General features: G+C 38.3%; 1 non-coding gene across 1 annotated transcript; it reads right to left on the minus strand.

The window, feature by feature from the left end:
* Positions 1–4,201: 4,201 nt before the first annotated feature.
* Positions 4,202–9,001, minus strand: LOC108272560 (striated muscle enriched protein kinase). The gene is made up of 4 exons (XR_001814081.3): positions 8,892–9,001; positions 8,403–8,507; positions 7,165–8,317; positions 4,202–6,674 (listed from the first exon to the last, which is right to left on the minus strand). It is a non-coding gene; the product is annotated as a striated muscle enriched protein kinase (transcript).
* Positions 9,002–25,524: the final 16,523 nt, after the last annotated feature.

The raw sequence follows: 25,524 nt of genomic DNA on the forward strand, positions 1-25,524 counted from the left end.
ACGAAGAGCACAACGAAGATTCATCAGTGAGGAACGAAACAACCCTGAATGACAGCCAAAGATTTGAAGGCATCATTGGAACTGGCTAACATCTCTGTTCATGAGTCTACAATACGTAAAACCTCGAACAAGCAGGGTATCTACGGCAGGACACCACGAAGGAAGCCACTGCTTACTAAAAAGAACATTGCCGCACACCTGAAGTTTGCAAAAGAGCACATTGACACTCCACAGCGGTATTGGCAAAATGTTTTGTGGACTGATGAAACTAAGGTTGAACTATTTGGAAAAACCACACAGCACTACATCTGGTGTAGAAAGGGCACGGCCTATCATCATGAAATCATCATCCCAACCGTAAAGTATGGTGGAGGAAACATCATGATTTTGGCCTGCTTTGCTGCATCAGGGCCTGGCCAGCTTGCAATCATTGAGGGGAAGATGAATTCCCAAGTATATCAGACAATTCTTCAGGATAATGTGAGAATGTCTGTACATCAGCTGAAACTGTGTAGAACTTTGGTGATGCAACAGGACAATGACCCAAAACACCGGAGCAAGTCCACAATAGAATGGCTTCAGAAAAACAAAATCTGCCTTTTGGAGTGGCCAAGTCAGAGCCCAGCCCTCAACCCAATAGAGATGCTATGGAATGACTTGAAGAGAGCCAGGCACATGAGACGTCCAAAGAATATTACAGAGCTAAAGCAGTTCTACCAGGAAGAATGGGCTAAAATTCCTCCTGAACGATGTGCAGGTCTGATCCACAGCTACAGGAAGCGCCTGGTTGAGGTTATTGCTGCCAAGCGGGGGTCAACCAGTTATTAATTCTAAGAGTTCACTTACTTTTTCCACTGCCATTTTGAATGTTGAATGGGTGTGTTCAATAAAGACATGAGGGATCAGAATTTATTTCGTATTATTATTTTAGACATATTATATTTGTCAATACCCTTGACTTATGAAGATCAGATCACATTTTATGACAAATTTATGCAGAAAACCATGAAATTCCAAAAGGTTCACATACTTTTTCTTGCCACTGTATATCTAAATTCCCATACAGATATATATATAGAAAGTTCACTTCAAGTGGTAAAATGCCATACATTTACTAGTTTATAAAAGACAAATTCCCTTTGATTAAAGTAACAGCAATGATTAATGACAATCCACTGGTCTCAAAATATCATCTATTTATTGTGGTAAAAGAAAGTTAGTTTAAATAAAAATATCTATTCAAAGTAACATCATACATATTTGGCTTTAATTCAATTCAATTCAATTTTATTTGCATAACAATAGACATTGTCTCAAACCAGCTTTACAGAAACATATAAACATGGTATACAGATTTTAAATGTGCGAATTTATCCCAACTGAGCAAGCTGGTGGCGACGGTGGCAATGGAAAACTCCCTAAGATGTTAAGAGGAAGAAACCTTGAGAGGAATCAGAATCAGAAGGGAAACCATCCTCATCTGGGTAGCAACGGATATTGTAAAAAGTTCATTATGGTTTTATATGAAGTCTGTTTGGCCTTAGAAGCAACCATAGTCCCAGCAGTCTGGAATTGGAGTAGATGAGAGCTCCATCCAGATGTAAGGCATCCGAAACAGATCAGGCATGTCTGGAGAGCAGAAAGGATCAGGATCTCTAGTATCTCCATAAAATCGTGTGTGGCTTGACAGAAGGAGAGAGGGAGAGAAGAGATTATTAGGACTGTGCTTAGTGTAACAGAACGTCTATTCATGGTAGGCTTGAGTAAACAAATACGGTTTAAGCCTAAGTCTACACTGAGACTTTGTCTGAGTCCCAAACACTAATTGGAAGACTGTTCCATAACAGTAGGGGCTCTATAAGAGAAAGCTCTTCCCCCTGCTGTAGCCTTCGCTATTCGAGGTACCGTCAAATAGCCTGCATCTTTTGATCTAAGTAGGCATGGTGGATATCATAGAAAACCAAAACGTCGCTTAGATACTGTGGCGTGAGACCATTTAGTGCTTTATAAGTTAATAATAGTATTTTATAATCAATGCGAGATTTCACTGGGAGCCAATGCAGTGTGGATAAGATCGGGGTGATGTGGTCGTATCTTCTCGTTCTAGTTAGGACTCCAGCAGCTGCATTCTGGACTAACTGGAGTTTGTTTATGCTCCTACTGGAACATCCAGACAGTAAGGAATTACAATAATCTAGTCTAAATTTAAAATAAAAGACTAATACAATGAGAGTCACATGTATCTCTCATTTATTTGGTAACTTTTGTAACTCTGGTAACTAAAAAATATTTCTGCAAAATAAAAAAATATAATTAAAACAAATATTTAGTGATAAGGTTGAAAAATAAAAAGTGACAATGGAAAAAAATTCAAGGGGTCTGATTGTTTTCCCACTCAAACACTTAGTTAGTTTGGAGCAACCTAATATACAGATTCTGCAACTTTCTAGAATTTTCTGTCCCTCTAAGCCCATAAACATCTTTTGGATCATCTAAAAGGTGTCACGTAATGGAGGTTAGTGTAGACAGTAAACAAACCCGGACACACACCACAAGCTCCAGCGCTAGCACAAGGGGAAATCGTGACAGAAGTCCCCCAAAGGCCCTACTCCTGTAGCACCAGAAAACACTTCCCTCCCCTAGCGGTCCTGGCCCTCTGGGCAAAATGTCTTCAGTTGAACAGGGAGACTGAACAGCGTCCTCAGCTGAGGAAGGATGCTGAGTGGCATCCTCAGTTGAGCAGGATGGCAGAGCAAGGTCTTCAGCAGAGTAGGATGGCAGAGCGACGTCCTCAGAGAAGCCTGTTGTAGTGACGTTCGAAGCAGAGTAGGAAAGCAAAGCAGGCTGCAACGGGAGGCGGAGAAACGTTCTCAGCTGTATAGGGATGCTGAGCGGCATCCTCAGTCATGCTGAGAGACTGAGTGTCATTTTCCATCGACTCTGCAGGCTGAACTCGGTTGGCTGTGTCACAAGACTCGGGCATGAGCAGGACTTAGTTGTCCGTGTCAGCAACCTCGGACAGGAACATGACTTTTGAGGCCATCTCGTCGACCTTGGACAGAAACATGGCTTGGGAGGCCATCTCATTGACCTCTAGCAGGAACTTGACTTTATGCTGGAGCTCTGGAGATGAGACCACCTCATGGGTCTCGTGCTGGAGCTCTGAGGAGTCATGTTGACCTCCAACTGGGGCTCTGGAGCTGAGGTTGCCACATTGACCTCTGACTGGAGCTCTGCAGGTGAGACCACCTCGTGGGTCTCAGGTTGGAGCTCTGGTGTGGGGGCCACCCTCTATACCACCTATTTACCTAATAGGTGGTGAACGGCAGGGCAGGTTTATCTGCCTCAAAACAGCTGAGACTAATGATGACACATATGGGAAACAACCAATAACAATACAGGGGCTGAGACACTACATAAACCATAACAAATGCACATGTAGACAGTAAACAAAGTCAGTGTCACTGACAAACACAGAACTGAGCCGCCTGCTCCAGCATTAGCGCGAGGGTAAATCGTGACAGAAGGTGAATTCGAGATTGCGAGGGTAGCTGAGGTTCAGACAGTACATTAGCCCAAAGAGGATAGTAAAAGCAGATGCAACTTAGGTCAAATTATTCAACACATCATTGCCTTCAATGATGATTCCCCCATCCTTTGGCATTTCAAAGGGTCTCTCACACGCTTTTTGTTTTACAAAGATTGCCAATGTCAGTTTTTGTAGGCCTTCTTCTTGCTCAGCTTGGATATCCTGTTTGAGAAATGATGGCAAAAGACATGTAAACAGTACCACAATACCACACACATAATAAAAAGGTTTACCTGCCACAAACAGTACCACACACTACATAAAAACACTTATACAACAGGACTTTGTAATACAACATTAGCCTATATAAAAATATAATGGTAAAATACATAATACAGGTTTTATGTTTTAAATATTCTACAAATAAATTACCATATTAGAACAGAATAATGGCCACCAAACAAAACACATGCTGTGTGCTGTGTGTGTGTGTGTGTATATATATATATATATATATATATATATATATATATATATATATATATATATATATATATATATATATATATATACACACATGTATATGTATAATATATATATATATATATATATATATATATATATATATATATAATGTGTGTGTGTGTGTGTGTGTGTGTGTAAAGGCTATCCTTGATATAGTTCATATCAAATTTACATATGATTTAATAGTTTATTTTGTTAAATATCAAAAATCTAAAAGGTGTGCGTCATACCTAACACCTAGATGACCACTGTACACTTGGGTTTGTGACTGTAAGTCATTCCCTTCAAATGCTATTGAGATTTAAATTACAGTATATTTTAAGTATGGGCCCATTCAGTAGTGAAATACATGTTAAATTTGACATATGATTTCATGGTTTATTTTAATAAATATCAAAACTCTAAAAAGTTTTTAAACCTACTGGCATAAAGTTGGCTTTATGCTAGTAAAAGACATCTTACATTTAGAAAACCTGCAGGCGACGAGGTCTTTCCATTCGGTGCGAAATTTCTTTCTCACATCCCGCTCAAATGCAAGATGCAAGAGCTGAGAATTACGAGTGTAGTTCATTGCTCCCCTGTTGTCCATAAAACATTCTTGAGCACAGAAAAGTAGTTAAATGTTTTAGACAACATCAGCTTTGCAAAGTTTACTCTCTCGACTGCGCTCAACCATTATTTACCTCACTGTTTTAATAGCAGCTATAATTGGCTGATTATGACTGTACATCATTATGTTAAGTATTTTTTAAATCAACTTCTACTCTTCATTCATAGTATTCATAGTAAAACAAAATTTGTTTACAAAATTGTTTAAAAAAATAATTGATGACAATTATTAATATTTCAAGAAGTAAGAGGGCACAGTGGCGTGGTGCTGACTGACTGAAATCATGTTCGGGGAGTTGGGCGGGGTGCTTACCAGAGGTGAGGGGGCACAGTGACCTAGGTGGATGGGTGCCAACGTTTGGTAAAGGTAGGCCTATCACAATACACCGTTCGAAGAAGACCTCAAGAGCAGAAATATAGAGGCCATAATACAGTATGCAAACCACTCATGCATACTGTGCTTACTGAGTAATAAGCATCAAAATTCTTTTTCCAATCAGGGAAAATCTTGGAATACTTTCGCTAACCTAAAAGTTGGTTGGTCTGATACCAAAGCTTCTATGTTTTATATTGTTCAACACATCTATGTAAATACCAAAAATTAAAAGCTGAAATCCTAAACTCTCATCGTCTTTGGTGATTAGCACAAACCAATGAATTGGCCTTGCCATTCCAATAGTTTTGGAGAGGACTGTAGATAGACTACAGTATGCTTATTTATCCCTTTCAACACCATAACTGTGGCCTACACTGCCACTGTGTTTAAAAGTTTCCCCTTTAAATTAAGATGGATGTTATCAGGACTAGGAAATAAAGTAGAGATATTCGTGAAGGTCATGGGTGATGAATATGAGCAATTGGTGGTGAGAGAGAGAGCACTAAGTAACCACAGATTGAGTAAAGCTTTGCTCTCTGACCCAAACAAAACAGTTCCTCTTATACTGAAGGAGGCACTATTAAGGCCACTGTATGCGTGCACTGTATATACATGGAAAATTCCAGAAATTCTTCACTGACCATTTTTCATAGTTAATACAACAATGAATGATTTTATTATATTTCACTGTAAATACATTAGTAATTTAGATCACTTTAGATACATTAGTAATATACTTCAACAGATTTGTAGACTAAGAACTGGAAATATAATACACCATATACAGTATAAATTTTACTTATACTGTAAAATATGCAATTTCACTAATCTATAAATCTATAAGTTCACTCAAAATGTTTCCTGACTATTATGACACATTTATCATGTAGTTGGAAATGAAAACAGGCTGCAATTACTTAAAGGAACAAGAGACATTATAAATACACTGTGTAGCATAGCAGAAACCCTCAGAGAATCAGCTGCAGCTTTACCAGAGAGGAACATGCATGTCTCTATCTGGGTCCTGATATTGTGTGCATATACATAACATTTGATGTTATTAGTACTACGACTAACTTTGTTTTATTGTTTTTATTATATTTGGCTACTTAGTCAATAAAATTCCATGCTGTTGAAACATTGAGCAAAAGAGATCAAATATAAGAAAAACAATTAGGAAAGAGATCATTTTTATCAATCAAACCAGTGGGGAGGTTAAATGGCACTATCAAGGTCTGTGTTTTAAACGGGCTGTGGTAGACTTCAGAAAGGAAAAATTCTTAATTAACAATTGAATTCCTAATTAGCAACCTAAAAATGTGATATTGTATTGGCTCTGATTTAAAGTCTGTGACACATTGGAAGAAAGCATGAGGTGATACGATGCAGACAGGCAATTTTACCATTAAGTATTACCAGAAGTAACTAAGTTTCTGTGACAGAAAGCATTTCTTCTAGGGCTTTTGGTCATTTACAATGTTAAATGGGCTAAAGAGGGAGCTAAGCAGTCTTGCCTTGAGAAAGGTTTTTCTTCAATGATGCACTCCATTGTCACCTCAGAGCCAGGGGAAGTTCATATTGGGCCCACTCTTTTGTCCTCTTCTGCACATATGGAGGAATCATCAGAGGAGTCCTCTGGGAAAGTGAAGGAACGGTGCTGGGTATTACACAAACATTATTTGACCATTACAGCAACATACCAGCACATTAATTTTCATCTCCTGTGCCTGGTCTCTTGGTGTCACACTCATACATACAGTACATAGATACATACAGCTGCAGTGTACAGTGAGGTTAAAGTGAAGAGTGATAGTTGTAATGTAAGGATTATTGAGGATCCTTTCATACACCAGGCAGCTAACACCTTGCTCTAAACCCATCACTCATATATTTGTCATTTATATATGCATATAAGATTTGAAATGACAAATATTACATACATATTGTCATTCATTTACTATTTGTATGGAAATCAGTAAATCCTGAAGTAAATTTTTAGTTATGACATTGCACAGAACAACCTGGTAATTTGTATTCTAGCTGAGTTCTACTAAATACTAAAACACACAATATTTTTAATTATCGTTCATTAGACTTCATATTTTATATAAACAGTTTTTCTCACCTTGCTCTGAGACATTGATTGCCCCAAATTACTTCTTTCTTTTTTTCTGCTTTATTTGTTTGGCTTATCTTCTGTTACAATGATAGGGATCAGTTTGGTAGGGATGATGGGGAGTGCTTTTTTTTCTCTTCCCTTAAATGACTTTGGGAATGTGGAAGTAGAATGATGACTTGGAGGCTTTGAAGTGCTCAAATCACTTCTTGGTGAACAGAGGACTTTTGAGATGCCCTTTTGGGCATTGGTCTTTCTGGGTGCATTGGTCTGCTCTGGTTCAGCAAGATGCTTTGTAGTGAAAGATGTTTCTTGATCCACTGAAGCTCTTCTGAGCATATTTGTTATGAGCATAACTGGGACGATCCTCCAGTGAGGAGGCTCTCTCCTTAAAGATAGACCCTTTGAATGCCACATTGTTCTTAATCACTTTACTTGAACCTTCAGAATCTTCAGAATAATAGGATGCTTTTTCACTGAAATTGAGGAAAATGTAATGTTTTGACAATAAAAGAGTGAACACTGAAGTACTGCATTTCAGTCTTTAAGTGAAAGATAAGGGTTTTGACATATTAAACTTGTGTTTCTGGAGAAAGTGATGCAGAAAGGCATGCAAAAAGTAACCACTGATACTGATAATCATTGATGCATGTTACCACAAAACTGCTAAAAATGATTAACAAAACCAAGTGGAGTCAAAGGAAAGAGGTTAAGAAGAAGGGAAAACTTAATATAAGGGGAAAACTGATAAATAAGAATGGATAGTAAAGCTGAAAAGATGAAAATGTTTTCATAAATTTAGTTTATGCCCATTTAAACCACAAAAAATTGTGTTCTTATATCACAAGAACTCGTATTTACTCCTGGGCACTATATACAGAAAATGTCCTTTGTCGATAGAGGCTGAACACGCTGCCATAGTAGTCACTGGCTAATGACATACTTTCCTCAGACTCCACTGCTGGGTAGTACACACTGATCTGAGAGGCCCGCACAAGAGCTTCCACACCCAGATGTCTGACTGGGGGGCTCTGAACACACCCAGCATTTGCTTTCCTGCCAGACTGGAAGGGGCCTTGTAGGCTTGGGGCTCTTGAACCCAGAGCCAAAATCTCTCTCTCCACTATGGGGCAATTACGAGCAATCATTGTCTTTGCACCACCTAAACAGATGTTAGACAAAATTACCATTGATACAAAATACATACTTATTTTGAGCAAAATGACTAGGGACAAAATGACTAGTACCTGAAAACTGACTCCTAATTGCTTGAGCCTGTGGGGCCCTAGACCTTTCTTTTGTTTCCATGGAGACCTGGGTTTCTCCATTCTCATCATCTGTGTTGTCTGCTTCTGCAGAGAAACAAACGGGTGATAGTAAAATAATAAAAAGTTTGGACTCTTTCTTGTTTACAAGCATTTGGAGCACAGTGGATTTGCAAATTAAATACTTGAGGTGTACAGCCCAAGGCTATCTGTGGAAATCATATGAATAAAACAGGATTGGGCAAATACAGGTGATGTATAATGATGTCGTGTCACAGATAGTTTACTACCAATATCTGTTGGTTATTCTACAACATGTTGAGAAAAGAAAGACAAAAATACAGCATATTGTTGATGCTTGATGTTTCAACATCCAGTGATGCCTTCAATACCTCTTGGTCAAATATCATCATGATTATTTGTTTAAGATCTACTTTACTGGGAAGGAAATAAAATTAAGGTAATCATTACCATTGCTTTGCTTCCTGCACAAGCGAAAAACTTCACTTCCATAGCGGCAGAAAAGAGAGGTGCACAAAAAAACACTGTTACTATAGAAACAAATGTCTATCTGCAGGCATGTGTTGGAGCATAGAACACACACATGTACACACACACACACACACACATTTCAATTGGAAATAGTAATAGAAAACATTAAAACACAAGGATTAAAATTATTATGAAAGCAGTAAATGTATTGCCATCTGCTAGAGAATTAATGTGGCCATAATATTTGTCCCATTGTAAAATTTATATACCATCATACATTAAGTCCATAATGTCATATGTCACATTTAATGTTAGATTTCCTAGGACTAAACACACCATGAGCAAGTCTTCCAAACATCCAGTTAGTGTGCCCAGCTCTCTGGAAAGAATAACAACAAAAGCATGCTGTTACGGATATGAGTTAGCTATATTTCTGGACACATTAAATAACATTAGTGTTTTTGTACTATATTAAATCTTCTGTAATGTAACAATAATTCAGTACACCACCATCATAAATGGCAAAATTCATACTGGAATTATGTAAATAGATAATGTGAAACTAAGTCTGGATCTGTTTTCAATTAATCAACTGATATGTTGATTTGCAGCAATTTGAAAGTCATTCCATCTTGCTACCAAGGCAACAGGGTAATATCCTCATGGGTATTCTCTCTCTCTCTCTCTCACTCTCTCTCTCTCTATCCGTGAACGTACTTATTTTTAAACAGACTTCTTATGTTGCCCAAATTATTATAACAACATTGGACCTAACTCTGTCAGTGATAAATAATTGTGCAATTTCCTAGGTCAGTTATGATCACAAGTTGTTCAAAACTTTAAGGAAGCTGTTACTATATGTGTCATCAATGAAGGTTAATGTAAAGGCAATTACATATATAATATATTAATAATTTCAGCACTGCTAAATTTATACCATATATATACCAGAAATCTCTCCTGTGAGATCAACTTTAACAAGGTTATGAACATTAAGCCTTTTCATCATTAAAGTAAAATCACTAATACATTTCCTTTCCCAGAACGTACAGACTGTGGCTCTAGACAACTCACCTGGAATCTTTGTTTGGACCAGATTTTCTTCATAGCCCCATGTGAACTTAATTTCCTTTACAATGCAAGCAACACCCAATATGTTGAGACAAAGAGTGGCACCTGAAAAGAATTTAGGGTTTGCCTCAGAGTTGACTTCAAAAGACATCCAAACACATCAGTAGCTCAGATCAGTTTGGAATTTGTGAGCGCATTCAACAAAATCTTCAATCTAGGAGATAGGAGAGGGATGCTACCAACATCCCAAATATAAGCATGCTTCCACCTACTGCATATCAAAAAATAAATCCAGTGCATCTTAGAGACCTCAAAACCCTTTGACTAAAGACAAGAATACAATTGAGCAAAAATTCCAGGCACAACCGGAGATGGATGTCACCGTTTTTATCCCTGGTCTCAATAAAACATTGGTATATCTGCTTGCAGCCACTCACTCTTCCTTTCTATTCTGTTAAAATAGGGAGAGAGAGGAGACAAGTGGCTGAGCTTAGTGCGATCAAAGCTAAAATGGGATTTTCTGCTGTTTTAGCTCTCGTTCTCTCTCCCTCTGCTCATTCTCTGCTTCCTCCTCTTTCTCTTTGTGTCTGGTGCTGACTTGTAGAGCAAGTGTTCCTCTCAGCAAAAAGCATCAATTAATTATATATTCTCTCTGGCATTGGCTGTGACATGACACTAATACTATGGTGATGCCATTATTGCCAGGATGGGAAAAACAAGGAAGGTTGATGGGGAGTGCAGTAACTTTCCTTTTTAATTCTCTACACAATGCTCCCATTTTTTTTACAACAGCAATTTTTTATTTAGTCACAACCCATCATTATCAAATATATTATTTTTATTACTTATAGTCATTAGCACATTCAACGGGTCACTTGAATTGCATTAGTTTAATCCAACCCTCAGTAACTCAAGAACAAATCAACATATATATAATTTCAAATTGAATTTATTGATAAATTTTTATTAAAACTGTGTTCTGTTAGTTGTAAGTTCTATAAGTTCTCTATCTTCTAATAAACAGCCAAAATATTACTGCACACATGTAAACAATGCATAATTATTGGGATTTTGGGAATAGGTATATTATGTTGAGAAGAAAAATCTGTATTGCGAGCAGTGTTGCTAGAGGGTCATTTGTTACTGATAAACACTCAGTAACTCTCTTATGGTTTTTCTAATAAACCATGTTTAATCAATTAAAGGCACCCACTTAACAAAAAACACATCACTCAGCTAACTTCAGATCGCTCTTAAGTGCCACTGATCCAACAAAAAAGCAGCACTGAAAAAGTGCTTAATGTAAAGTGCCAACAGCATCCAAACATCCCAGTTCACCACAAGACTCTATGCAGATGATCCCTCTAGACCTGCTCCTTTACCTAAGAAAAAACAATTCACAAAAAGCTTGACTAAACATCAATGCAGTGTGGATAAGATAGGGGTGATGTGGTCATATCTTGTGGTCCTAGTAAGGACTCTTGCAGCTGCATTCTGGACTAACTGGAGCTTGTTTATGCACCCACTGGAACATCCAGACACTAAGTCATTACAATAATCCAACCTAGAGGTAACAAAGCATGAACTAGTTTTCCTGCTTTATGTAGTGACATTATATTTCTTATCTTATCAATATGTCTTAGATGAAAGAAGGCTATCCTAGTAATATTATCTGCATGACTTTCAAATGAATGACTGGAGTCAATACTTACACCAGGGTCTTTTACTGCTGCACATGATGAAAGAGAAAGGTCATCCAGAGTTAGTGTATAATCAGAAAGCTTACTTCTAGCTGCATGTGGTCCTATTACAAGTATTTCTGTCTTGTCAGACAAGACATTAAGTTAATAAGCATCCAGTGTTTAATGTCCTTTACACATTCTTCAACTTTATTAAACTGGTGTATTTCATCTGGCTTTGCTGAAACATACAATATACACCAAACTTTACCTTAGTAAGTAGTCACCATTTACATCTATAAACTGATCATGATCAGTGAAATAAGACCTAACCCAGTTAGCAGGGAGCTAGCTTAGCTCAGTGGTTTTCAAAGTGGCGGCTGCCAGGAGGGTGCCCGGGGGGCCTCAACACACACACCACAATCAATTCCTAATCTAATGTAATGTAAAGATGCAAGAAAAAAAGGGGGATATATTCAGAAGTCTGTATTTTTAATGTGTTTTAAAGACATCTTACAAAAGGGGGGCCTCGGTCAAATGTTAATACCATTTGAGGGGCCTTGCCCTGGAAAAGTTTGGGAACCACTGGCTTAGCTCACAACTTTGGCTAACATTTCCTACAAGTTCTAGTAATGTTTTAGACAAAACATTTTAAGCTAATGTTCAAAGAATGTTTTAAGGATGTTTTTTCAAATAATGTTCCTCTAATGTTAAATGTTAAATGTTAAATGTTAATGTTACACTCTTGACCTCATACTAACATACGGACTAAGTATAGAAAATATTATCAATATCAAATCTCCCCTTCATCTCTAAGATTTTAGAAAAGGTTGTAGCAAAGCAGTTATGCTCATACTTAGATAGGAATAACATTCATGAAATGTATCAGTCAGGATTTAGACCTCATCATAGCACAGAGACAGCGTTAGTTAAAGTAGTAAATGACCTTCTACTGACTTACGATCAGGGTTGTGTCTCGCTGCTTGTGTTACTCGACCTTAGTGCAGCTTTTGATACTATAGATCACACTATTCTACTTGATAGATTAGAAAATGTTGTTGGTATTAAGGGAACAGTCCTCTCCTGGCTCAGGTCTTATCTGACCGATCGTTATCAGTTTGTAGATGTAAATGGTGAATTCTCCATGCGTACTGAGGTTACTTTTGGAGTTCCACAGGGTTCTGTTTTAGGCCCACTGCTCTTTACTTTATATATGCTACCCCTAGGTCAAATTATTCGTAAACATGGAATTAGCTTCCACTGTTATGCTGATGATACACAGTTGTATGTTTCAGCGAAGCCAGAGGACAGACAGAAGCTTAGTAAAGTTACTTTTATTAGGCCCACGTGTAGCTAGAAGTATTCTTTCTGATCACATGGTTACTCTGGATGGTCTTTCCGTTTCATCATGTATAGCAGTTAAAGACCTTGGAGTGATTATTGACTCCAGCCTATCATTTGATGCTCATGTAGATAATATTACTAGGATAGCCTTCTTTCATCTCAGAAATATTTCTAAAATAAGAAACATATTGTCACTACATGATGCGGAAATACTAGTTCATGCATTCATCACCTCTAGATTAGATTACTGTAATGCCATACTGTCTGGATGTTCCAGTAGGAATATAAATAAGCTCCAATTAGTCCAGAATGCAGCTGCTAGAGTCCTAACTAGAACTAGAAGATACAACCATATCACACCGATATTATCAATACTGCATTGGCTCCCAGTAAAATCTCGCATTAATTATAAAATACTTCTATTAACCTATAAAGCACTAAATGGTCTCGCGCCACAATATCTAAGCGACCTTTTGGTTTTATATGATCCGCCACGCCTATTTAGATCAAAAGATACAGGCTATCTGACGGTACCTCGAATAGTGAAGGCTACAGCAGGGGGAAGAGCTTTCTGTTATAGAGCCCCACAGTTATGGAACAGTCTTCCTATTAGTGTTCGGGACTCAGACACAGTCTCAGTGTTTAAGTCTAAGCTTAAAACGTATCTGTTTACTCAAGCCTACCCTGACTAGATTCTGTTGTACTACTTCGCAGTCATAATTATCTTTTTTCTCCCTCTCTCCTTTCGCCGAGCCCCACACGAATTTATGGAGATACTAGAGATCCAGATCCTTTCTGCCTCTGGATGGAGCTCAAATCTTCTTTAATTCCAGACTGCTGGGACTACGGCTGCTCCTAACGCCATACAGACTTCATATAAATCCATAATGAACTTTTTCACACTATCTGTTGTTACCCAGATGAGGATGGGTTCCCTTCTGAGTCGGGTTCCTCTCAAGGTTTCTTCCTCTTAAAACATCTTAGGGAGTTTTTCCTTGCCACCGTCGCCACTCAGTGGCTTGCTCAGTTGGGATAAATTCGCACCTTTAATATCTGTATACCATGTTGATATTTCTGTAAAGCTGCTTTGAGACAATGTCTATTGTAAAAAGCGCTATACAAATAAAATTGAATTGAATTGAATTGAATTGAAATGATAACTAAGATATAACGTTTTAACTGCAACATTCAGAGGATGTTTTGAGGATGTTTTCAAGGCCACAGATTATGTTACATGACAACAAAGGAAAAGCATTCTCACCGCAACATTCAAAAAATATTTTGAAGATATTATTGACACCTGAGATGACAATGTTTTTTTAATAAAATGTTTCTGTAATGTGATGTGTTAACAAAGGTAGAACAAAGGTAGAACAAAGGTAGAACAAAGGCAGAACATTTTGCCTGCTACATTCTTAGGGTGTATTGGAGACATTGTTGAGATATACAATGCTTATACAAAGTAAAGTTGAGGATTGTGTAAAGGACATTAGACATTGGATGTTAATTAACTTCCTTCTACTTAATTCTGATAAAACAGAAATACTTTTATTAGGCCCACGTGTAGCTAGAAGTATTCTTTCTGATCACATGGTTACTCTGGATGGTCTTTCTGTTTCATCATGTACAGCAGTTAAAGACCTTGGAGTGATTATTGACTCCAGCCTATCATTTGATGCTCATGTAGATAATATTACTAGGATAGCCTTCTTTCATCTCAGAAATATTTCTAAAATAAGAAACATATTGTCACTACATGATGCGGAAATACTAGTTCATGCATTCGTCACCTCTAGATTAGATTACTGTAATGCCATACTGTCTGGATGTTCCAGTAGGAATATAAATAAGCTCCAATTAGTCCAGAATGCAGCTGCTAGAGTCCTAACTAGAACTAGAAGATACAACCATATCACACCGATATTATCAATACTGCATTGGCTCCCAGTAAAATCTCGCATTAATTATAAAATACTTCTATTAACCTATAAAGCACTAAATGGTCTCGCGCCACAATATCTAAGCGACCTTTTGGTTTTATATGATCCGCCACGCCTATTTAGATCAAAAGATACAGGCTATCTGACGGTACCTCGAATAGTGAAGGCTACAGCAGGGGGAAGAGCTTTCTGTTATAGAGCCCCACAGTTATGGAACAGTCTTCCTATTAGTGTTCAGGACTCAGACACAGTCTCAGTGTTTAAGTCTAAGCTTAAAACGTATCTGTTTACTCAAGCCTACCCTGACTAGATTCTGTTGTACTACTTCGCAGTCATAATTATCTTTTTTCTCCCTCTCTCCTTTCGCCGAGCCCCACACGAATTTATGGAGATACTAGAGATCCAGATCCTTTCTGCCTCTGGATGGAGCTCAAATCTTCTTTAATTCCAGACTGCTGGGACTACGGCTGCTCCTAACGCCATACAGACTTCATATAAATCCATAATGAACTTTTTCACACTATCTGTTGTTACCCAGATGAGGATGGGTTCCCTTCTGAGTCGGGTTCCTCTCAAGGTTTCTTCCTCTTAAAACATCTTAGGGAGTTTTTCCTTGCCACCGTCGCCACTCAGTGGCTTGCTCAGTTGGGATAAATTCGCACCTTTAATATCTGTATACCATGTTGATATTTCTGTAAAGCTGCTTTGAGACAATGTCTATTGTAAAAAGCGCTATACAAATAAAATTGAATTGAATTGAATTGAATTGAAATGATAACTAAGATATAACGTTTTAACTGCAACATTCAGAGGATGTTTTGAGGATGTTTTCAAGGCCACAGATTATGTTACATGACAACAAAGGAAAAGCATTCTCACCGCAACATTCAAAAAATATTTTGAAGATATTATTGACACCTGAGATGACAATGTTTTTTTAATAAAATGTTTCTGTAATGTGATGTGTTAACAAAGGTAGAACAAAGGTAGAACAAAGGTAGAACAAAGGCAGAACATTTTGCCTGCTACATTCTTAGGGTGTATTGGAGACATTGTTGAGATATACAATGCTTATACAAAGTAAAGTTGAGGATTGTGTAAAGGACATTAGACATTGGATGTTAATTAACTTCCTTCTACTTAATTCTGATAAAACAGAAATACTTTTATTAGGCCCACGTGTAGCTAGAAGTATTCTTTCTGATCACATGGTTACTCTGGATGGTCTTTCTGTTTCATCATGTACAGCAGTTAAAGACCTTGGAGTGATTATTGACTCCAGCCTATCATTTGATGCTCATGTAGATAATATTACTAGGATAGCCTTCTTTCATCTCAGAAATATTTCTAAAATAAGAAACATATTGTCACTACATGATGCGGAAATACTAGTTCATGCATTCGTCACCTCTAGATTAGATTACTGTAATGCCATACTGTCTGGATGTTCCAGTAGGAATATAAATAAGCTCCAATTAGTCCAGAATGCAGCTGCTAGAGTCCTAACTAGAACTAGAAGATACAACCATATCACACCGATATTATCAATACTGCATTGGCTCCCAGTAAAATCTCGCATTAATTATAAAATACTTCTATTAACCTATAAAGCACTAAATGGTCTCGCGCCACAATATCTAAGCGAACTTTTGGTTTTATATGATCCGCCACGCCTATTTAGATCAAAAGATACAGGCTATCTGACGGTACCTCGAATAGTGAAGGCTACAGCAGGGGGAAGAGCTTTCTGTTATAGAGCCCCACAGTTATGGAACAGTCTTCCTATTAGTGTTCAGGACTCAGACACAGTCTCAGTGTTTAAGTCTAAGCTTAAAACGTATCTGTTTACTCAAGCCTACCCTGACTAGATTCTGTTGTACTACTTCGCAGTCATAATTATCTTTTTTCTCCCTCTCTCCTTTCGCCGAGCCCCACACGAATTTATGGAGATACTAGAGATCCAGATCCTTTCTGCCTCTGGATGGAGCTCAAATCTTCTTTAATTCCAGACTGCTGGGACTACGGCTGCTCCTAACGCCATACAGACTTCATATAAATCCATAATGAACTTTTTCACACTATCTGTTGTTACCCAGATGAGGATGGGTTCCCTTCTGAGTCGGGTTCCTCTCAAGGTTTCTTCCTCTTAAAACATCTTAGGGAGTTTTTCCTTGCCACCGTCGCCACTCAGTGGCTTGCTCAGTTGGGATAAATTCGCACCTTTAATATCTGTATACCATGTTGATATTTCTGTAAAGCTGCTTTGAGACAATGTCTATTGTAAAAAGCGCTATACAAATAAAATTGAATTGAATTGAATTGAATTGAAATGATAACTAAGATATAACGTTTTAACTGCAACATTCAGAGGATGTTTTGAGGATGTTTTCAAGGCCACAGATTATGTTACATGACAACAAAGGAAAAGCATTCTCACCGCAACATTCAAAAAATATTTTGAAGATATTATTGACACCTGAGATGACAATGTTTTTTTAATAAAATGTTTCTGTAATGTGATGTGTTAACAAAGGTAGAACATTTTGCCTGCTACATTCTTAGGGTGTATTGGAGACATTGTTGAGATATACAATGCTTATACAATGTTCTTCTATAATGATTTGGACACTATACTGTAAAAACAGCACCATCTTTCATATGAGATGTTAAACCAAGATCTCTGTGATAAGGACACTTATCATAAAAGAGTATGGGTATACCCCGGTGTCCTGGTGAAAATCCCCCATTGGCCCTTCATGGCTCCCTAATAATCCCCATCTCTGAATTGTCTACATCACGCTCTCCTATTACTGGAGACTAATAGCTGGTGTGTGGTGGGCATTTTGGCGCACTATGGCTGCTGTCGCATCATCCAGGTGGATGCTACAAAATTAGTGGTAGTTGAGATCCTGCTCCAATATCACATTTTACACATAATATGATACTATGCAGGTTTCTGATGTAAAATGATGCGAAAGAGGATTGTTTACTTAAAATCCATTATATGATAGTAAAGTATGATAAGGGGAAAAAAGAGAGAATTGAAGTGTAGAAAGTAACTTTCATCAAATGTGCCATGACAAAGCGTGTTTTCATTCCTCCTGTGTGTGTAGACACATGGATGCTCTTTATACGCTCAAATCGTTATACAGCGAGTTTCAAGCCGCTGGGATCAAGGGAAAGTGGTTTTCTTAACAAATGCATATAATCAATTGTATGATGTGCTCCATATTTCTGACATCATATGATAATTTGACATTTTCAAAAATTTATGACATATGATACTATGAAAGTTTTCACATATTTATGACATCAAATGATGTCATTACATTTTTCAAATTTTTTGACATTGTATAGGATACAATGACATTTTAAACATATTTATGACATTATATGATACTATGATACTATGACATTTTTCAAATATTTATGACATCATATGATACTATGAGTCATATGAGTTCCAATACTTTTAAAACCAGGCAGTGTCACAATACTTTTGTAGCAAGACCATGTTCCAATACTTTCGATACAAGACTGTGTCCCAATATTTTTGGAGCTAGACAGATGTCTGATATTTTCGAGCTAGACCGCATTCCAGTACTTTTGGAGCTAGACCCCATTCCAATACTTTTGGAGCTAGACCGTGTCCCAATACTTTTAAACTAAATGGTGTTTCAAAGCATTTTGGAGCTAAAGAGTCCCAATAATTTTGGAGCTAGAGTGTCCCAATATGTTTGAAACTAGACTGTGTTCCAATACTTTTAGGAGCTATACAGTGTTCCAATACCTTTGGAGCTATACAGTGTTCCAATACCTTTGGAGCTACAGAGTGTCCCAATACTTTTGAAACTATACTGTGTTCCAATAGATTTTGAGCGAGACAGTGTTCCAATACTTTTGAAGCTAGACGGCGTTTGATACGTTTGGAGCTAGACAGCGACCCAATATGACATTTTTCACATATTTATGACATCATATGATAATTTGACATTTTCAAAAATTTATGACATCATATGATACTATGAAAGTTTTCACATATGTATGACATCAATTGATGCCATGACATTTTTCACATTTTTTGACATTGTATGGGATACAATGACATTTTAAACATATTTATGACATTATATGATACTATGGCATTTTTCAAATATTTATGACATCATATGATATTATGAGTCATATGAGTTCCAATACTTTTAAAACCAGGCAGTGTCACAGTACTTTTGTAGCAAGACCGTGTTCCAATACTTTCAAGACAAGACTGTGTCCCAATATTTTTGGAGCTAACCCTAACCCTAACCCTGTCGTATCTAAAATTACTAGGTTGCTGAATTTCCTCTAGTTAATCAATACAATAATCCTCAATTTACTGATCAAAATGAAGCCATGAACAAGATTGATGAGAGAACAAAAATCCAGTTTATTGTTCGAAAAAACAACATGAGATCCCCTCGTAAGACGTCCCAAAAGTGATCTGAATCTAAGCACAGATTCAATGCCCTATTTATACAGCCTTATCTTTAGGTTACACCCAATTATCTCATTCTTTTGGAATCATGATAGGCTTTATTAACATCTTTTCCTTATTCCCATTAAATCCAACTATCCTCAAATTGAAATACGGTTAGAACAAGCTTTTCTCATTCTAAAATCCTTAAAACACCTTTTCAGTCATTGGATATGTTCGTATCCATGTTTTTCTTTTGGGTATTTAAAACATTTTCCAGGGCCTTATGGCCATTCCCACTTCCGGTAATCGATCCGTGCGCATCTCATCGCCCGTTGTCCTGAACAAGTTGGATATTTTCGAAACTTCTTCATTATGGATGAGATATTTTTATTATTGCTTAATGTTACACGTATTTCTTCTCAAATACTAAGTATGTTTATGGTTTTTGGTGCTTCTTAGACATTCTGTAAGTATATGTGTGTGTGTGTTTCTCTTGAACATTTTTTGTGAATGTGTGGGTGTGTGTGTTTTTCTCAAAACATTGTATGAGTGTTTTTTTTTCCAGTTTTGCTTTTTCCATGTCATGTATTGATACCTGTTTCCTACATTATTTGCATGTGATTGTACATATATTTATGTGAATATCTTTTACGTGTTACCACTACTGTTTTATCTAATTTCCGTCCTTTCTCTCTGATCTCTGTCCAGCTGATCAACGCCCTCCTGCAGCTGGTCTTTCTCTCTCTCGGCTGCTCAATCTCACAGGCCTAGGTGGCCTGGGTGTATATATACGTCATCAGCTGGCGTTTTTGGCCATCGAGGTTACAGCTCTGCTGGAACGTCTCTGCTCCTCACCTGCACCCACCGGGCCTTCCTATTCTCCCACCTATCATATCATTCCATCGGTGACCTATGTTCATGCTTCTACTCAAACTGAAGTTCAATTCCTTCCTGTAACTTCTGTGGAGGGCCCGTTTATTATTTCCTCCGATGATGATAGTAGCTTTGCTACAAACACATCATATGACTTCTCACCTACAAATTATTCACCTACAAGCCCTATTCCCTCCCCAGAATATGTGTATTTTAGTGATTCTATTGTGTTTTCCTGTGTCTTAAATTTATTCCCACAACCCTAACCCTAGTCTCCCCATACTCCCCCATAGGCTATACGCACTATATATACACTAACAGTAGCCCTAACCCTAACCCCAATCCTGGACCTGCCATTTTTTATATATGCATTTTCCATAAACCTAACCCTAACCCCCCATACCCCTCCTATAGGCTACTCCCACTATATATATATATATATATAATGTATGTATATATACTAACCCTAATCCTGGACCTGCCATTTTTTATTTATGCATTTTCTGTAACCCTAACCCTCCGTACCCCCATAGGCTATACCCACTATTTATATACATATATATACTAACCCTTACCCTAACCCTAATCCTGGACCTGCCATTTTTTATATATGCATTTTCCCTAACCCTATACCCTAGCCCCCAGTACACCCCCTATAGGCTATGTGTGAGGAATGTGTAAAGGACTTTAGACATTGGATGCTAACCAACTTCCTTTTACTTAATTCTGATAAGACGGAAGTACTTGTATTAGGACCACGTGTAGCTAGAAGTAAGCTTTCTGATTACACAGTAACTCTGAATGGACTTTCTGATTCATCATGTACAGCAGTAAAAGACATTGGAGTAAGTATTGATCCAGTCTATCATTTGATGCTCATGTAGATAATATTACTAGGATAGCCTTCTTTCATCTCAGAAATATTTCTGATAAGAAATATATTGTCACTACATGATGCAGAAATATTAGTTCATGCTTTCGTCACCTGTAGACTAGATTACTGTAATGCCTTACTGTCTGGATGTTCCAGTAGGAGCATAAACAAACTCCAGTTAGTTCAGAATGCAGCTGCTGGAATCCTAGCTAGAACTAGAACTAGCAACTATAGCCCGACCCTAACTCTTGCACAGTAGTAAACCTAGCCAAACCCTAACTCTAGCCCAATAGTAACCTAGCCCAACCCTAACACTAGCATAATAGTAATACTAACGGAACCAGAACCCTAAAATAATAAGAGTAACCCTAGCCAAACGCTAACACTCGCATTATAGTAGCCCTAGCCCAATGCTAACACTAGCACAACTGAAACCTTAGCCCATCTCTAACATTAGCATTATAGTAACCCTAGCCAAACCCTAACCCTAGCATAATAGTAACCCTAGACCAACCCTAACACTTGCATTATAGTAAAGCTAGCCCAACCCTAACCCTAGCTTTAAAGTAACCCTAGCCAAACCCTTGCAGTCACATTATAGTAACCCTAGCCCATGCCTAGCCTTAGCATAATAGTAAACCTAACCCAACCCTTACACTAGGCTTATAGTTACCCTAGCCAAACCCTAATGATCTCATGATAGTAACCCTACACAAACGCTAACACTTGCATTATAGTAGCCCTAGCCCAACCTTAACAATTTCATAATAGTAACCTTAGCCCAACCCTAACACTCGCATAATAGTAACCCTAGCCAAATCCTAATAATCCCATTATAGTAACCCTAGCCAAATGGTTACACTAGCATAATAGTAATCCTAGCCCAACCCAAGCACTAGCATAATAGCAACCCCAGCCCAAGCCTAACCCTACCATAAAAATAACCATAGCCAAATCCTAACACTCGTATTATAGTAAACCTTGCCAAACCCTAACACTAGCATAATAGTAAGCCTAGCCTGACCCTAACACTAGCACCATTGAAACCCTAGCCCAACCCAAACACCAGCACAATAATAACCCTAGCCCTACTATAACAGTAGCCTAATAGTAAACCTAGCCCACCCCAAGCACTAGCATAATAGTAACCCTAGCCCAAACCTAATCCTAGCATAATAGTAACTCTAGCCAAACCCTAACACTCGCATTATAGTAAACCTAGCCGAACCCTAACCATCGCATTATAGTAGCCCTACCCAAACCCTAACACTTGCATTATAGTACTCATAGCCCAAACCTAACCCTAGCATTATAGTAACCCTAGCCAAACCATGACACTCGCATAATTGTAACCCTAGCAATATCCTACCAATCGCATTATAGTAACCCTAGCCAAACCCTAACACTATCATAACAGTAAACCTAGCCCACCCCAAGCACTAGCATAATAGTAACCCCAGCCCAAGCCTAAGCCTAGCATAATAGTAACCCTAGCCAAACCCTAACACTGGCATAATAGTAACTCTATCCTAACCCTAACACTAGCACAATTGAATCCCTAGCACAACCCTAACACAAGCATTATTGTAACCCCACACAACACTAGCTTTATAGCAACCCTAGCCAAACCCTAACACTGGCATAATACTAACCCTAGCCCAACCCTAACCCGAGCCAAACCCTAACACTAACATCATAGTCACCCTAGCCAAACTCTAACACTCGCATTATCATAGCCCTAGCTTAACGATAACACTACCATAAAAGTAACCCTAGAACAACCCTAACAGTAGCATAATAGTAAGCCTAGCCTAACCCTATCTCTAGCACAACTGAACCCCTAGCCCAACCCTAACACTAGCACAATAATAACCCTAGACCAACTAAAACACGAGCCTAATAGAAACCCTAGCCCAACCCTAACACCCGCAATATATTAACCCAACTAAACCCTAACACTCACATTATAATAGCCTTAGCCCAACCCTAACACTAACTTAATTGTAACCCTACCCAAACCTTAACACTTGCATTATAGTAACCCTAGCCCAAAATGAACACTAGGATGATGTAACCCTAACCCGACCCTAACACTCGCTTAATTAAAACCCTAGCCCAACCCTAACACTAGCATAATAGTAATCCTAGTCCAACCCTAATACTAGCTTAATTGTAACCCTAGCCAAACCCTAACACTCACATTATAGTAACCCTAGCCCAACCTGAACACTAGCATAATAGTAACCCTAACCCAACCCTAACACTCGCTTAATTAAAACCCTAGCCAAACCCTAACACTATCATAACAGTAAACCTAGCCCACCCCAAGCAGTAACATAATAGTAACCCCAGCCCAAGCCTAGCCCTAACATAATAGTAACCCTAGCCAAACCCTAACACTGGCATAATAGTAACCCTATCCTAACCCTAACACTAGCACAATTGAATCCCTAGCACAAGCATTATTGTAACCCTAGCCAAAAACTAATACTAGCTTTATAGCAACCCTAGCCAAACCCTAACACTAGCATAATAGTAACCCTAGCCCAACCTTAACCTGAGCATAATAGTAACCCTAGCCCAACCATAACAATCGCTTAATTAAAACCCTAGCCCAACCCTAACACCAGCATTATAGTAACTCTAGCCAAACTCTAACACTAGCATTATAGTAACCCTAGCCAAACCTTAACACTCGCATTATAGTAGCTCTATCCTAATACTAACACTAGCATAATAGTAACCCTAGCCCAACACTAACACTCGCATTATCGTAGCCCTAGCTTAACGACAACACTACCATAAAAATAACCCTAGAACAACCCTAACACTAGCATAATAGTAACCCTAGACCAACCATAACACTAGCATAATAGTAACCGTAGCCCAACCCTAACACTAGCATAATAGTAATACTTGCGCAACCCTAACCCTTAAATAATAATAACCCTAGCCAAACCCTATCCATCATATTATAGTAACCCTAACCAAACCCTAACACTAACACAATAGTGACCTAGACCAACCCCTAACACTAGCATAATAATAACCCTAGCCAAACCCTAACAATCGCATTATAGTTACCCTTGCCAAACCCTAACACTAGCACAATAGTAACCCTAGCCCAAACTTAACCCTAGTTAAAGGTTTATATAAAAAAAAACAACAACAAAAAACCCCCTAAAAGAACCCTAACTCTAGCACAATAGTAACCCTAGCCAAACCCTAACTCTAACACAATAGTAACCCTACCCCAATCCTAACCCTAACACAATAGTAACCCTAGCCCAACTATAACACCCACATTATAGTAACCCTAGCCATACACTAACACTCGGATTATTCTAACACTAGCCAAACCCTTACACTCACATTATAGTAACCCTAACCAAACCCTAACTCTAGCACAATAGTAAACCTAGGCCAACCCTAACACTAGCATTATAGTAACCCTAGCCCAACCCGAGCATAATACTAACCCCAGCCTAACCCTAACACTCGCATTATACTAACCCTAGCCAAACTCTAGCACAATCGTAACCCTAGCCCAAATGTAACAATTGTAAAATAGTAACCCCTGCTGAACCGTAACATTTGTAAAATAGTCACCCGGGCCCAACCCTAACACTAGCACAATAGTAACTCTAGCCCAAACCTAACACTACCAAAATATTAACCATAGCCCAACCCTAATACTAGCATAATAGTAAGCCTAGCCATACCCTAACACTTGCATAATAGTAACCCTAGCCCAACCCTAACACTAGCATAATAGTAACCCTAACCCAACCCTAACACTAGCATAATAGTAACCCTAGCCAAACCCTAACACTTACATTATAGTAACCCTTGCCAAACACTTACTCTAGCACAATAATAACTCTAGCCCAACCCTAACACTCGCATTATAGTAACCCTTGTCCAACCCTAGGCTTAACACAATAGTAAACCGAGCCAAACCCTAACACTTGCATTATAGTAGCCCTAGCTCAATCCTAACACTAGCATAATATTAACCCCACCCCAACCCTAACACTCGCAAAATAGTAACCTTAGGCAAATCCTAACAATTGCATTATAGTACCCCTAGCCCAACGGTAACATTAGCATAATAGTAACCCTAGCCAAACCCTAACACTTGCATAACAGTAACCCTAGCTCAACCCAAACACTGGCATAATAGTAACCCCAGCCCAAGCCTAACCCTAGGCTCCGCCGACGCCGGTCTCAAGCCCGGGTGAAAAAGGAGGAGGGTTGGGCATCAGGCCAGCACCCTGATCCCGTAAAATCTATCTTGCTACGGAAACAACAAGCAAAAACCAGCGGTCTAAACAATACCGGCGCGATGACCCTGTTTCTCCCTTGATGACGGTGC

Source organism: Ictalurus punctatus, chromosome 12 (assembly GCF_001660625.3).
Source record: "Ictalurus punctatus breed USDA103 chromosome 12, Coco_2.0, whole genome shotgun sequence".
Classification (NCBI taxonomy): domain Eukaryota; kingdom Metazoa; phylum Chordata; class Actinopteri; order Siluriformes; family Ictaluridae; genus Ictalurus; species Ictalurus punctatus.